This window comes from Phragmites australis, chromosome 16 (genome assembly GCF_958298935.1).
Source record: "Phragmites australis chromosome 16, lpPhrAust1.1, whole genome shotgun sequence".
In the NCBI taxonomy this organism is placed as follows: Eukaryota; Viridiplantae; Streptophyta; class Magnoliopsida; order Poales; family Poaceae; genus Phragmites; species Phragmites australis.
This window is the reverse complement of record NC_084936.1, coordinates 21,436,115-21,449,538: the sequence shown is the minus strand read 5'-3', so window position 1 is coordinate 21,449,538 and position 13,424 is coordinate 21,436,115. Positions and strand designations below refer to the sequence as shown.

Here is a 13,424-nt window from a genome sequence, read left to right as displayed (position 1 = left end):
GCCAGCTCATGAGCACACGAATTACAAGAACGTGGACAAAACATATAACATAGACATTCGCAAAATCCAGCCGGATTTCTTCTCTGAATAACACACCTCATGGACACTGATCAAATGTACTGGTCATTAGACTATCCTAAACTATTTTTCTTAATTTCATTTTATTCCTAATTTTCTTTTCTGTTTTTATTCCCTTTATTTTTTCTTATCTTCAGCAGCTCCTTTTAAAAAGATTTGTAAAGGAAAAGTATATAGAATTCTATCCTTAGAGAATGATCTTAGTAATTCCTTCGTAAAATTAATCTCATCTTATAGAAAATGATTTTAAAAACTTTTCATAAAAGAAACTATTAAAATATAAAAGAAACAAAAATTCATTTACGAAAGGATTTCAGATCACGAAAGGAATCCGTTAGCATGACACTCACCAGAACTGACGTGCCCATTTCGAGCTGGATAAGTGTCATGCCCTGTTGTGCGGTCGCGATCGATCAAAGCCGGCAGGCAAGCTTCCGCTTCAGCATACATCGCATCATGCACCGAGGTCAGTTTTCCTGCACCCGCCATGACCTCCTGTCCGTCATGGTTCCTGATGATAAAAATCCATCCAACATTCTTCGTCTCCTCCACTAAGGCTCCATCAATATTCACTTTCAGCACATCGAGTGGGCGGGGAAGCCACCTAAGGTCATACCCAAGGAATTTCCTTCGCGGACGAGATTCCTATCGTGAAGAAATTTTCGTTTCCTTCAACGCTCCAACGGTTTTCCTTTACAGTTCCCTCACAACGGGATTCCCAGGGTCATTCCCTTCAAAATAGGATTCTCTCTTTTCTCTTTGCGATTCCTCTCGAAGAGAAGTTGTTAGAGATGAGAGAAAATAAAAGGAATGGGAACGGAGAAGGGAATCGAGAAGGGAACGAAATGAACAAAATATGATTGGAGATTGTCCAAACACCTTTTCAACTCAAATGGTTACAGTAGCTGTTCATTATTGCAATCAAGACAATATTGTCAGGTAAAATAAGGTCAAAGGTCATCCACAAAATCTTATAAAACTAGTGCAGGAACCACAACACAGCTTAACAGTATATAGTTCCAGATTTGACTCCCAGTTTTGTTTGAACTTTGAAGTGTTCTTCAGTTTATACACCATATGAGCAACATTGTGTCATGAGAATCTAAAACTTTGAAGTATTTTTCAGTTCCAAGTGTGCCAGGAAAGGCTTAGACTAGGAATGGGAAATTTGGTTCAAGGAGTTGCAATATCAGTTCAAAGTGCATGCCTGAAAAATGCTTAAACTAGTATGTGGGCAACCTTGTTCAAGTGGCTGTGTGAATAGCGAATATATTTATATACACTAAGTTAAACTGAAATGTAAACTCTAAAAATAGTACTATGAGTGAAGATCACAAACTAGCACTGAGATACCTCACTGTTTCCTAAGTTAAAGTGTCCAACAGAAACAAAATAATACAAAGCATCAGGACTACAAGATGCCAACACCTGCAAACTCAAGCTGATGAATTTGTTAAATTGGCAGGCATTAGCCTACTTTGTTTCATTATATTACTGTGTCCTCCCTAATGATGGCAATTTGCCGCTAGTACAATATGAAAAATTACCATGAAGAAAAGTTACAGTTTTTCTGTAGCTCAATAATTGCAGCTTTTACCGGAAGCACAAGGGTAGGGGTGAAAACAACTCGGATAATTTCCCGCTGATCCGATTCAGAATTGGAAATGGATAGAATTTGCGGAGTCAACATCGGATATTTTTGGCTTGGAATTAGCATCAGATACTTTTGTTCAGAATCGGTGTAGCATTTTCCGACAGAATCGGTATCGGCATCGAATATCCAAAGTACCTAACTTCGGATATTATTCGAATGGCCCAGGCCCAGATGACATCGACCCATCCCAATCCAGCAGGTAGCAACCCATCCCAGTCCAATAGGTAGCAGCCCATCCCTAGATGTTGTAGCCGAACAGACGAAGTGGCCAACACTATTCACTAATGGCTATTCCCGTAGGCGCCACCAGACTCTCTTATGTCAAGATGCGCCTCCTTGTTGCTGTGGCGGTCCGACCTCCGGTGTTGCCTACAGGCCTATCCAGGACGCGCCAGCACTGGCTGTGTCACCTCATTTGGTTAGTTTACTATGCACTCTTTCTCATTACCTTAGTTGTTGGCTTGTTGCTCGACGTTCCTATTAATGGTGCATTCACAAACGCTGCCTTTTGCCTTATTATCTCCTTCCTGATTTCTTTTATTTTGATCTAGATTTGTGATGGAAGATGGAAGTGGAGGTGCTAGACGTTCAACTGCAAGCATGGTTGCATCATCTCCGGTTATTCCTATGCTGGCGCCCTAAGATCTGCCCGGGGTTGATCCTACTGCAAGTGTAAGAATAGAAGTTGATTTGGTTGATGAAACTAAGAACACTGCTGTAGATCCTACTGCAAAGAAACAGAAGAAGTGCAGCTCTGGAGTTTGGGAACGCTTCATCAAGTATGAGATTAAGAAGAAAGGTCCAGATGACTCTATGATTAAACAACTTTGGGCTAAATGCAAGAAGTCTGGGTGTGTTTATAAGTCTCGAGCTGAGAGCCACAGGGGCACATCGCTCTTTTGGAATCATTTGTCGAACAAGCACTAGATCAAGCATGGACAACAGTTGCTTCAAGTACAGAAGGGTAGAGGTAGTAGTGAAACTGTGTCAATTGAGGCTTACAGGTATGATGAGGATGTTAGTTGGAAAAAGTTTTAGTTGGCAATCATTATGCATGAGTGTCCCTTCAATATTGTTGATCATGGATACTTGGTGGATTTTATCAAGTCTCTGCGACCCACCTTCAATTAAGAGCCACCCCACTGTTAGGAAAGACATACTGGACATTTTTTTTGGGAAAAAAAAGAAGTTATATGAGTATTTTATAACACTCCTATGCCGTTTTAGTACTACTATGGATATGTGGACATCTAATGAAAATAAAGGTTATAAGTGCATCACAGCCCATTGGATAGATGATAATCGGTGCATGCAGAAAAGAATTCTTAAGTTCATGCATGTAGAAGGGAGTCATTCGGGAAAGAAGTTATGCCAAGAGTTTTATGATAATATTGTGGACTAGAATCTTGATAGAAGATTGACTACACCTACTTTGGATAATGTGTCCTCTAATGATAGGTGTGTTAAGGGCCTTGTTTGTAAACTCAATAGTGAGCAATTTCCCTTACTTTGCAATGGATAGTTTTTTCATGTAAGATGCTTGAATCATATATTGAACCTTGTTGCCCAAGATGTTTTGAAGAAAATTGCATCATCGATTTCAAATATCAAAAACACAATTGCCATTTTAAAGAACTCTCAATTGCAGTGGGAGGAATTTTAAAAATGTGCAACCGAAGTTAACTTGGATAACAGAAAGGGCCTCTCCTTGGATGTTCCCACAATATGGAACTCCACATATCTCATGTTGAGGAATGCTACCTACTACAAGAGTGCATTTGATAGGTTTTTTCTTCGGTATCGTTGTAGATATGTGAAATATGCACCAATTAAGGAAGATTATGGCAATATCATTATGTAAGTATCTGAAGCATTTTCATGAAGTAACTGAACTCTTTTTTGGTGTTAAATATCCAACTGCAAATATATTTTTTTTCGTAAGTTTTGTGATAAGCTTGCAATTAATAGTTGGTGTGCTAGTGGTGATTATAAAGGATATGGCCAATTCCATGAAAGCAAAATATGATAAGTATTGGAAAAAGTCCAACATAGCTCTAGTTGTAGCAAGCTTTTTTTTATCCAAGGTACAAGTTACACTTGGTCGAGTTCTATGCATTAAGGATCTTTAATGACTCTAAATCTATAGTTGATGAGTTCAAAAAGGTTGCAAATGATTTGTTCCATGCTTATGTGTTAACCACACTTGAAACTACAAACAAAATAGCTATTGTCCCTGAAGTGATTACTGGAAAAGATGTTATTTATGACATGTTTGATGAGAGTGGCAACAACAACCTTGATGATCAACATCTTGACAAATTCTTGTATGGAACAAGTGAGGAAGGGCACTGTAATAAAATCGAGTTGGAGCTTTATATGGAACAACCACTAGTACGTTGGTCTATCACAACAAATCAAGCATTTGATATATTGTCATGGTGGAAAACCAAACAAGCTGAATTTCCTATTCTGTCTAGACTAGCTCATGATGTTTTATCTATTCAAGTATCAACTGTTGCTTATGAGTCAGCCTTCAGTGCTGGTGGACGTGTTGTTGATCCCCTCCGAAGTCATCTTGATCATGAGGTTGTGCAAGCTTTGATATGCACAAGAGATTGGACTGCAACATCTAGGAAAGGTAATCCTATTTTTTAGCTTTATTTTCCTTGTAGTTAAGTTCTGATTTTGTTGTCCTTACTAGCTGTTAACTTCATTTTTTATTCCAGAAAAAATCATTGGATCTATGGTCACTGAGATGGACATTGATGGTTTAGACAATTGTTTCATAGAATTGATGGTAAAGGTTTGCTCTTCTCTATACTCACATATGCATATCTTTATATGTCTACTCTGAAGGTGATATACCTTAGAGGCAATCATAGAGATAATTGTATGAAATCTATATTTATGCACTTATGAATAATGTGTTATTCCAAGAATAACTATCATTTACGTTGATTAACAAGTATGTGACTTATTCGTGGAACTCTTTATTTGTATTATGATATTATTCTAAATTGATCCCTGATCATATATGATTGTAATGATTCATAAGACCAGCACATATATTGATTGATGATCATGTTTCATGGATCATAGGTATAGAGATACCAAATCAATAATGTGGATATTTATGTTAGAGAACATGATGTTGGATAGAGCCACTTTGAGATATTGCTGGGATTGTTATTTATGATGTGCCATCAGTTGTTATCTCAAATAGTGTACCTGCAGGATCCTTAGACCTGAGATCGTTATTGATTCCCAGAATATGTAGTGATATACTTTGAGACTGTCAAACGCTACTCTGTAACTGTGTAGTCATGAAGGTAGTTTTCAAATTTGTCATGAAACATGTCATGAGGTGTGAGTGATCAAGATGGAATTTACCTCTCCTTGATAACGGGAGAGATATCTTCGGACTCCTTAATGTCATTGGATAAAAGTGTATGACCATGCTAATGTGATTAAAAAGTTAATCACGGTTTTGATAATCCACGACTTGATTGAGTGAATGGTCGAGCTAACACAAAGGGTGACACGTATCTCGCCTTTAGCTCGACTGGTATCTTGAGGCAAAGGGATCAGTGCATATGTATATCAAGGTTCAGCCGATATGATCTCTGTGTATACTTGGAAGTCAACATATCCTGCTAGGGACCGTTATTCATTTTGGTTTGAAAGAGTTTTTGAGCCGTAGCCATTTATACATAAACCTAACGGGTCATATACTTAATAGGTTGATCAAAACATATGGATTGAGTTCATATATGGGTTTGATTAGATTGTGGTCAATGTGAAGTTAGAGCCTTAAAGGGCTTCCAATGTGGGAGCCCATTAGCGAGCTCTATATAAGGAGAGACGTGGGGGGTGAGGCGAGGTAGAGCCACTCTGAAACCTTAGCCGCAATCCTCCACATGATCTCCCAAAACTCTAGCCGCGCGTGTGGTGCTAGTACACTAGTACATGGCAATTCTGCTCAGTACATGTGGATACCGTAAAGGCACTGCTGTTATTGCGGTGCTGATCTCCTCGACGTGAAGATCGCGATGCTGCTGCTCGGTTAGTTGAGGATTTGTTCGGCCAGTCGACATACACGCTTGATGCTGAACGCAAAGCACGACGTGACCACTCGGAACTGGTCGAGGAACATTATGCGATCACTCAGAACTAATCGAAAACTCAACGCACCTACTCGGAGCTGGTCAAGGAACTAGTCGAGGAGCATGACTACATGTGCGGAGCTAGTTGCGGAGTTGGTCGAGGAGCTATTCGAGGAGGTTAACGCGCACGACGTTGGATCGGTCTACTCCAACTCTTCTTCCGTTGTACTGTGTGTCGAATGGTAATGATCTATAATCTCATACTAGCATAAGCATTTCCTGATCGAATGTGGTATAATTTTTTTATTTTATACTAGCGTAGCCTACCCAATACCTAATATACTCGTCCTTCTCTTTTGATGCTTTTCTAAGACTTAATATGACACCTTCACTAGGACAGGTAGTAAGTAGGCAGTAACAATAGCAAGAGAAAATTAGCAATAGCAGTAAGTAGTGCACAAAGCTCCTTTTCTGACAACCTTGAGAGAATGGCTGTTTCACAGGTCCTCTTTACTTCTTCTTTTTCTTCCATCCAATATTTTCTATTGGGTTTTGTACACAAAGCTTAACATGACTCTCTCTTCCATACTCTTTATGGCTAGTAGAGTTGTTGTACAACTGCTTGTTTAACCAGGTTCATCCATGTAATTTCTTTGACAGCAATGACCTAAGAGGTAGTTGCATACATACATCCAAACCTTTCAATTTTGTCTTTGGGGAGTATACCAGGTCGCCATCGTAGTTAAAGTGGTCACAGCACAGCATCAGTATTGTTGTTTGGTTGTAATGCTTGATGCTTTTCAGAAGAGTGGCCCGACCCTTTCAGAAGACATCTAGTGATCCAATTTTCATTGTATTACTACCCTAACATTATTAATGGTATATTTTAGGTTGTTATTGGAAACTGAATTATAAATTTTATTGCTATGTGCTACATGATCAGGCGGAGGTGGAATGAGATGATGTGGAGCAAGAATAGGACATGATAGATGAATATTGAAACAATGGAATTAGAGTTGGAGCAAGGGGAGTGACAGTATTATGAAACCAACGTATATTATCTTTACTATTTTACTAGCTATGTGACTTTAGTTTGTAATGAATTAAGTTTAAATATATACTAAGTCTAAATATTGTTTATTATCCAAACGACTAAGTGTATAGACTATATTATCGTAGTTATTACGTATAAACTTATTAGTATGAATATGTTATTTGTTTTTGTTATAATCTTACATACAATTGGCCGTATTAATTTTCGATCTATATTCATTTTATATTCGTTTTCGACTTTATTCATGATCATATTCGTATCCGAACTATCCGTATTTAAATCTGTTTTTAGCAAAAAAAAAAAATATAGTTTCAAATACGGTGGAGCCTTGTTCTACCGATTCCGAGCTGTTTTCACACCTACACAAGAGTCATGGTTGATATTTTTGTTAACGCCACTAACAGAAATTTTACTCACAGTACGACTGGATACTCCCTAAAACTGTATGCCAATATCAATATGCCGTGAAAGGCTGGACGTGCTACTTGGGCAAAGCTTAGAAAGAAACTGAAAAGAAAGATTCATTTTTCAAAATTTAGCATATCAATTCCAAGTGGGCTTGCAAATCATAAAAGATAGGCACAAAAGTAAACCTGACTCGTAGATCTTGGGTGACAGCCATGAAAAATTTAGCGAAAAGAGACATACTAATTGACCACGATATCTAGCTCTTTTCTTACACTGCACAACTGAGAGTCTGAGACCAACCATTTTCTTACATAAACTGCCCAGCTAAAAAAACAAACCAATTTTAATCGACCATGATAACCTATTTTTTCTTAAACTGTCCAACTGAGAACAAAACACTTTAATCATCAGCTTCTTGAGAACCCAACAGTACCGAGGTCATGTTAATGGAAGGATCACTGCATCTTCATGGTGGTGGCAATCTGCAAGATCTGAAAAGATACAATGCAAAAAGCTTACAACCATGCTATAGCTCAGAATTTACATACATCTGAGATATGTAGGTTTGAATGATTAATACATTGGGTTTGAAACGTGAATCGGATTGGCCGTAAAGTAGGTAAAAGAACAAGAGATCATTATGTTCCAATAGATATCTAGCCAATTTCAAGAATGATTCTTAACAACTTAAACCAAACCCAAATTAGGCTATCTCAGTGCATATGAGATTGGAACCTTTCAATTTCATATATTCATTTTCTGAGAATAGGTATCACAAAAAATTTACAAATTTACAATTTCATACATCGCTATCCGATTTCGCTGACTCTTTTAGTCTAACTGAAAATCCATAAATCAAGGCACAGACATATAGAAAGTTGTATTGGAAACTCTAGGGTTAAAAGACAGGTGAGGGTAATGTGGGAGATCGCAAGCTTATAATTTCAGAAGTTCATTGCTGCTGACTACTGAGAACATACACACCACATATTTATATGCTGCTAACTGAAATATTACTTGTCTGTCTGACTAAACTTTCGCAGACCACAACAACACAAACATATGTAAGGCGCATAGGTTAAAGAAAAGCACAAGGCCACTACCTGGAGTGTAGAAGCTCATGTAGGGTACGATGGCGTGGTAGAACCCTCTCTCGCCTACCTTCCTCACCTTCTCTGTCGTCAGCATGAATGTGAAGATGCCAACATCTGTGCTTATGAAAATGGCACCTGTGCCCTCCGCGAAGCCAATCAAATCAAGTGAGGATGACGGGTCAAGAATGGGGAGCAGCGTCTTAATCTTTATGACCTTTCCTTGCACCCATCCTGCAATGCCATCATGACCAGCCTGCCACGACCACAGGTACAGGATGTCACCCTTCACGCCGGCGAATCCCAGCCCCCCATCCTCCATGGTCACGACAATCCCCTCCTTCTGCTCGTACACGTCCGGCGTGTCGATCACGGATAGGCCCTGCCCCGCCAAGCCGTACTTGAGAATGCTTTTGCCTTGGTCAAGGCTTGCAGAGTGCATCATTGGTAAGGAGACTCGGCCTCTGCTCAACGTAGAAATCGAGTTGAATGGAGATCGACGCACTCCATGTACCTGTCTTCGATGAGTAAACGCTCGCCCACTTGACACCCGCATCCTCATCCTCTTGAGTGCTCACGAAGACCACGAGGAAAGGGCCGCCATGACAGTCGAGGTGGTCGCAGCCGTCCGTGCCGCAGAGCACCGCTGCAGTGTGGTAGAAATCCGGATACTCTGGCACGGGCACGTGCTGCTGGTCGCCGGTGATGGGGTCCCAGACGATGAGGCCCGTGGGATCAAAGGAGTAGAGCAGCACGCGTCCGTGGCGACAGTCGACGGCCCACCGATTCTCGCCGTCGAACGCCGGCGTGGAGAAGGGGGAGGCGTTGGCGGTGGGGACGAATCGAGCGTTGGGGCCGTCATCGTAGAAATTGTGGAGGAAGCCGAGGAGGGGCGGCGTTCCGTGGAACTCACGGTAGCAGCGGAGGAAGGCGGGGTCGGAGAGGAGTTGGCGCCAGGGTTTGCAGACGAGGGAGGCGCGCACGAGGCACGTGGGATCGTCCGGCGGGAGGCGGAGGAGGATCTCGGCGGTGGCGTCGTCGATCAGCTCCGGCGGCTCCATCGCGTGCTCGTCGTCGATGGAGCGGAATAATTTAGGTCAAACGAAGGACAACATCAAAATCGGATGATTTCGGTGAACTTCGTAGGCAACTAGGAAAATCACTCGGAAAAAATATTTAAAAGATGTGGATTTCTGCAAGTTGGTTGCCATGATAAGCATAGCATCAAAAGTAATTTGATTCGCTCTCAAAATTTTGGTAAGGCTTGATTTGGACTCTGATATTTGATCTGATTGTGCCAAAGTTTGGCAAAAATTATCCTACTGATTTTTTCAGGTGACAGGTTAGGGGCGGAGAGGTTCGGAATTCGGTTACCAGCAATGGGGAGACAGACTGGTTTGATGGAGGGGGCGGGTGCGGGGTTGAGGCGACGGGAGCGCTGTCGGCGGGTGGCGGCGGAGGACAGCCGGTGGATCAAGGTAGGGCGGGGAGCACGAAAATGAAGATGTTAGCATATCGGAGTCGCGGGTATGAATCCAACGGTGAGAATATCATTGGAGATGACTAAAGACGGGTAGGATCCGAAGATTAAAGAAAGACTACGAGCCATTGGTACCTGTCCAATAGCTCACAATCATCGGTAAAAAAAAAACAGGCGGTTAAAAAAAGCAATGGGTCCCATGGAGAATTTGTATTGTTGGTTGTGCACCGTGCGTGCACTCGGTTTGGCAAATACTGCAACCTCAGTGCATCAGCTGTTTGATAGCGGGTTGCAGAGCTTCCCAAAATCCCCAAGAACGCTGGTGGTTGCCGGGTGTACGGCCATAGTATGGCCAATTTGGAAGGCCCGCAACACAACATGTTTTGACAGAAAATTGCTCACTGAGGCTTCGTTTGGCAGGTGGGGATAGCTTTCTAGGAGAATCTATCAAGGGGGATTAGGTTGATGCCGTCCTACCACCCAATCCTCTCCTATATTGGGAGTTTAATCTCTTGTTTAGTTTTAATCATTTGAGATGACTTGGATTGATATGGATTTGTTACTTGAGACAGCTATGTATGGATCTCTGTGTATACATTCCAAATAATAAAGAAAACTTAAAAAAACACCCAGAAAAAACATGAAACAACGTATAGAAATTCAACACAAATCAAAGAACCGAAGAAAACAAAAAAATCAAAGAAAAATAGGGAAACCAGAAAATAGTCTAAGCATTTTTTTTGTCAAAAAAATCTCAAGAATATCCACCATGACATACAAGAAACGGGTAGCACTAAACTAAAGCATCGTACAAAAGCAGTGTATGCACATACTTGGATAATATGTCAATATATGAAATATTTATATATGAGTTCAAGTAATGCATTTTATTAATCTTAAATGCAATGTATATGATTCAAGCATTTCAAGCAGGCAAAGTACAAGCTCTGCATGATATAAATCTGATAACACAATGCTAAATATATACTAAGGAACTTATCTTCAAATTTACCAGCACATTTTACTTAAAGATGCAAACCAATTCGCTAATAGCAAACAAGCGTTACATTCATCTCTGTTGGCTTTGAAATGAACACCACTACATCTTGGATCTTTGTCAGCTTTCTTCTCTACTAGGGTAGCAAACTTTCATGCCTTTTCAGCTCTAGGTTATATCTGTTGCAAAAGCAAGTATCAATGAAGACATTAGTTCTGGTTGAACACAAATAAGAGAAAAATAGAAAATGATTATCATGAGTCTAACAACAGAATGAACAAAATATGAAATCGTGAATCAATATAGTTACAGATGATACATGAGAGAATAATGAGAGAGTTAGCTAATTTTGAGTGGAAATGATCCATGCTCACACTATATATTACCATAGCAAGTGTGACCAGTCAATTGTCACTAAGCAAAACAAAAGGAAAACAATCCCTTGCTGCCTTGGTAACACAAACCATAACTTAATCTTGCAGAGAACTTCTGTTGTGAGAGAGACAAGGCATACTTAGCCAAATAGATGTCAGACTTGCATGTGCACACTACTAACTTGGGTGCATCTCTGACAATGCATCCAGGATATGCTAGATGATAGGTGCGTGATCAACATTTTCAGTGACTGTTCGTGTGTGTGTCAAAGGAACTTAAGAACACTAGGATTATCTAGGTTCAGACCTCACGTGGGATAACAACACTATATTCTGTGTATTTTCTTATTAGTTGGATGAATTTATCCAGAGTGTCCCTTATAAGCCCGGTCCTCCCCTTTATATAGCAGTAGCATGATGTACATACAAGTAGGTCGTGCCAAAAATGGTGGCTGCCCTAGACCTGACGAATAAAGCTACTCCAAAGTCATCATTACAGGGAGTGGGCATACCCGACCAGCCCTGGTCATCCTGCACACCCTATCTCATCAGTCAAACGCCGTCATGCCTGCCTGCCTACCCATCACGCTCGCCTGCCAGGCTGTCCCATAGCATTAAATGCTACGAGACTGATCACTCCGTCTCTACATTGGCCTACGACTTCATCCACCAAAAGGATGCCTGGGGAAGAAAAATGCATTAGTGGATGCCATTAAATATGATTAGATTGGTTAGTTATGTAGTTGCTTTAGCGAAAATAGTCCCATTAGGTCATGATTGTGATTTTGATGATTAATGACAACATAGTCAATAAGACTAACATATTTGTCAAGAATATATGTTAGTAGATCTTATGGATGCAATACATGAAGAAGCCACCGCATATGGGACAAAGTTGGACTGAATTGGAAAAGTTCTAGGAAGATTTACCTCACCGGATGGTCTGGTGCTCTGTGTATTGAACTCATCGGAGTATATTTGTCAAATGGAAGAGAGGCCTGAAGACCTCACCAGAAGGTGCGATGTTTGAGCAGAGTGCTCATCGGAGCAATTCTTCCAGAGAAAGTGCTGTGCTGAAGAATATGCCTCACCGGATAGTCCGGTGATCAGAAGGATGAATGCACTAGAGCATTATTATAAGAGCATGATGCATTAGCTCGGTTGGCTGAAGATAACTCACCGGATATTCCAGTGATGAAGTGATGTGCACCAGATGTAGACATCGGAGCATTTTACACAGAGAAGAAGGAAATGCTCGGATGGCTAAGGATAACTCACCAGATAGTCCGTTGATGGAGAGGAAGTATACACCGGTGTGTCCGGTGTTCACAGATGCTTGAGTGGGGTTCCAATGGCTAGTTTGTGAGAGTGTACTCACCGGATGATCCGGTGTTAGTACTACTGTTCTCACCGGATCATCCAGTATTAATAACTTTGATCCGGTGTTAGTACTATTATTTTCACCAGATCATCTGGTATTAGCAATTTGTCAGAGTCGTTGGGTTAATGACTAGTGCGCGAGTTTGAGGCTATAAATACCCCTCCACTCAGTAGTTTAAAGTTGTGACGTGCTGCTGGAGTCTAGAGAGGTTCATCTACACTTGAGAAGACATTCAAGCCACCAAGGTACTTAAAGTGATCATCTAAGGTGATTAAGAATAAGATTAGAGAGTGTTTAGTGCTTATAGGCCTAGAGAGAGTTGCTAGGTGATTGCTACCTAGAGAGTGGATCAAGGAGTGATCTAACCATGTACTAAGTGATACCTGGCACCTTAAAGTCTTGGTGACTCGCTGGCAAGCTTATTGACCCTCTGACTTGGTGTGAAGCAGCGGCAAGATGATTGTGCTTTGCGGAGACCCTTTTCTTGGTGGCTCAAGCTCCGAAGTGATTACGACAGTAAGGAACCAGAAGAGAGGCTAGTGGTGAGATCTTGCCTTGGTGGCTCATCCAGGTGGAGGTCTTGTCTTTGTGACTTTGTGACTCAAGAGTCGTGACCGAGTGCCGACCAGGAGCATATTATTTGTGGAGCTCCAACATGGACTAGGGGTAGCATTCATGCCATTGATACCACGGAAAAAAATTCTTTGTGTCGAGTTTGCTCGCTCTACCTTATTTACATTTCCGCATTTATATTCTTACAATTTACTTTCTTAGATAGGTTGCAAGTGATTTGATCGATAGAGT

At 40.9% G+C, this 13,424-nt stretch overlaps 1 pseudogene; it reads right to left on the bottom strand.

The window, feature by feature from the left end:
- Nucleotides 1-7,517: 7,517 nt before the first annotated feature.
- Nucleotides 7,518-9,937, bottom strand: LOC133894904 (uncharacterized; annotated as a pseudogene).
- Nucleotides 9,938-13,424: the final 3,487 nt, after the last annotated feature.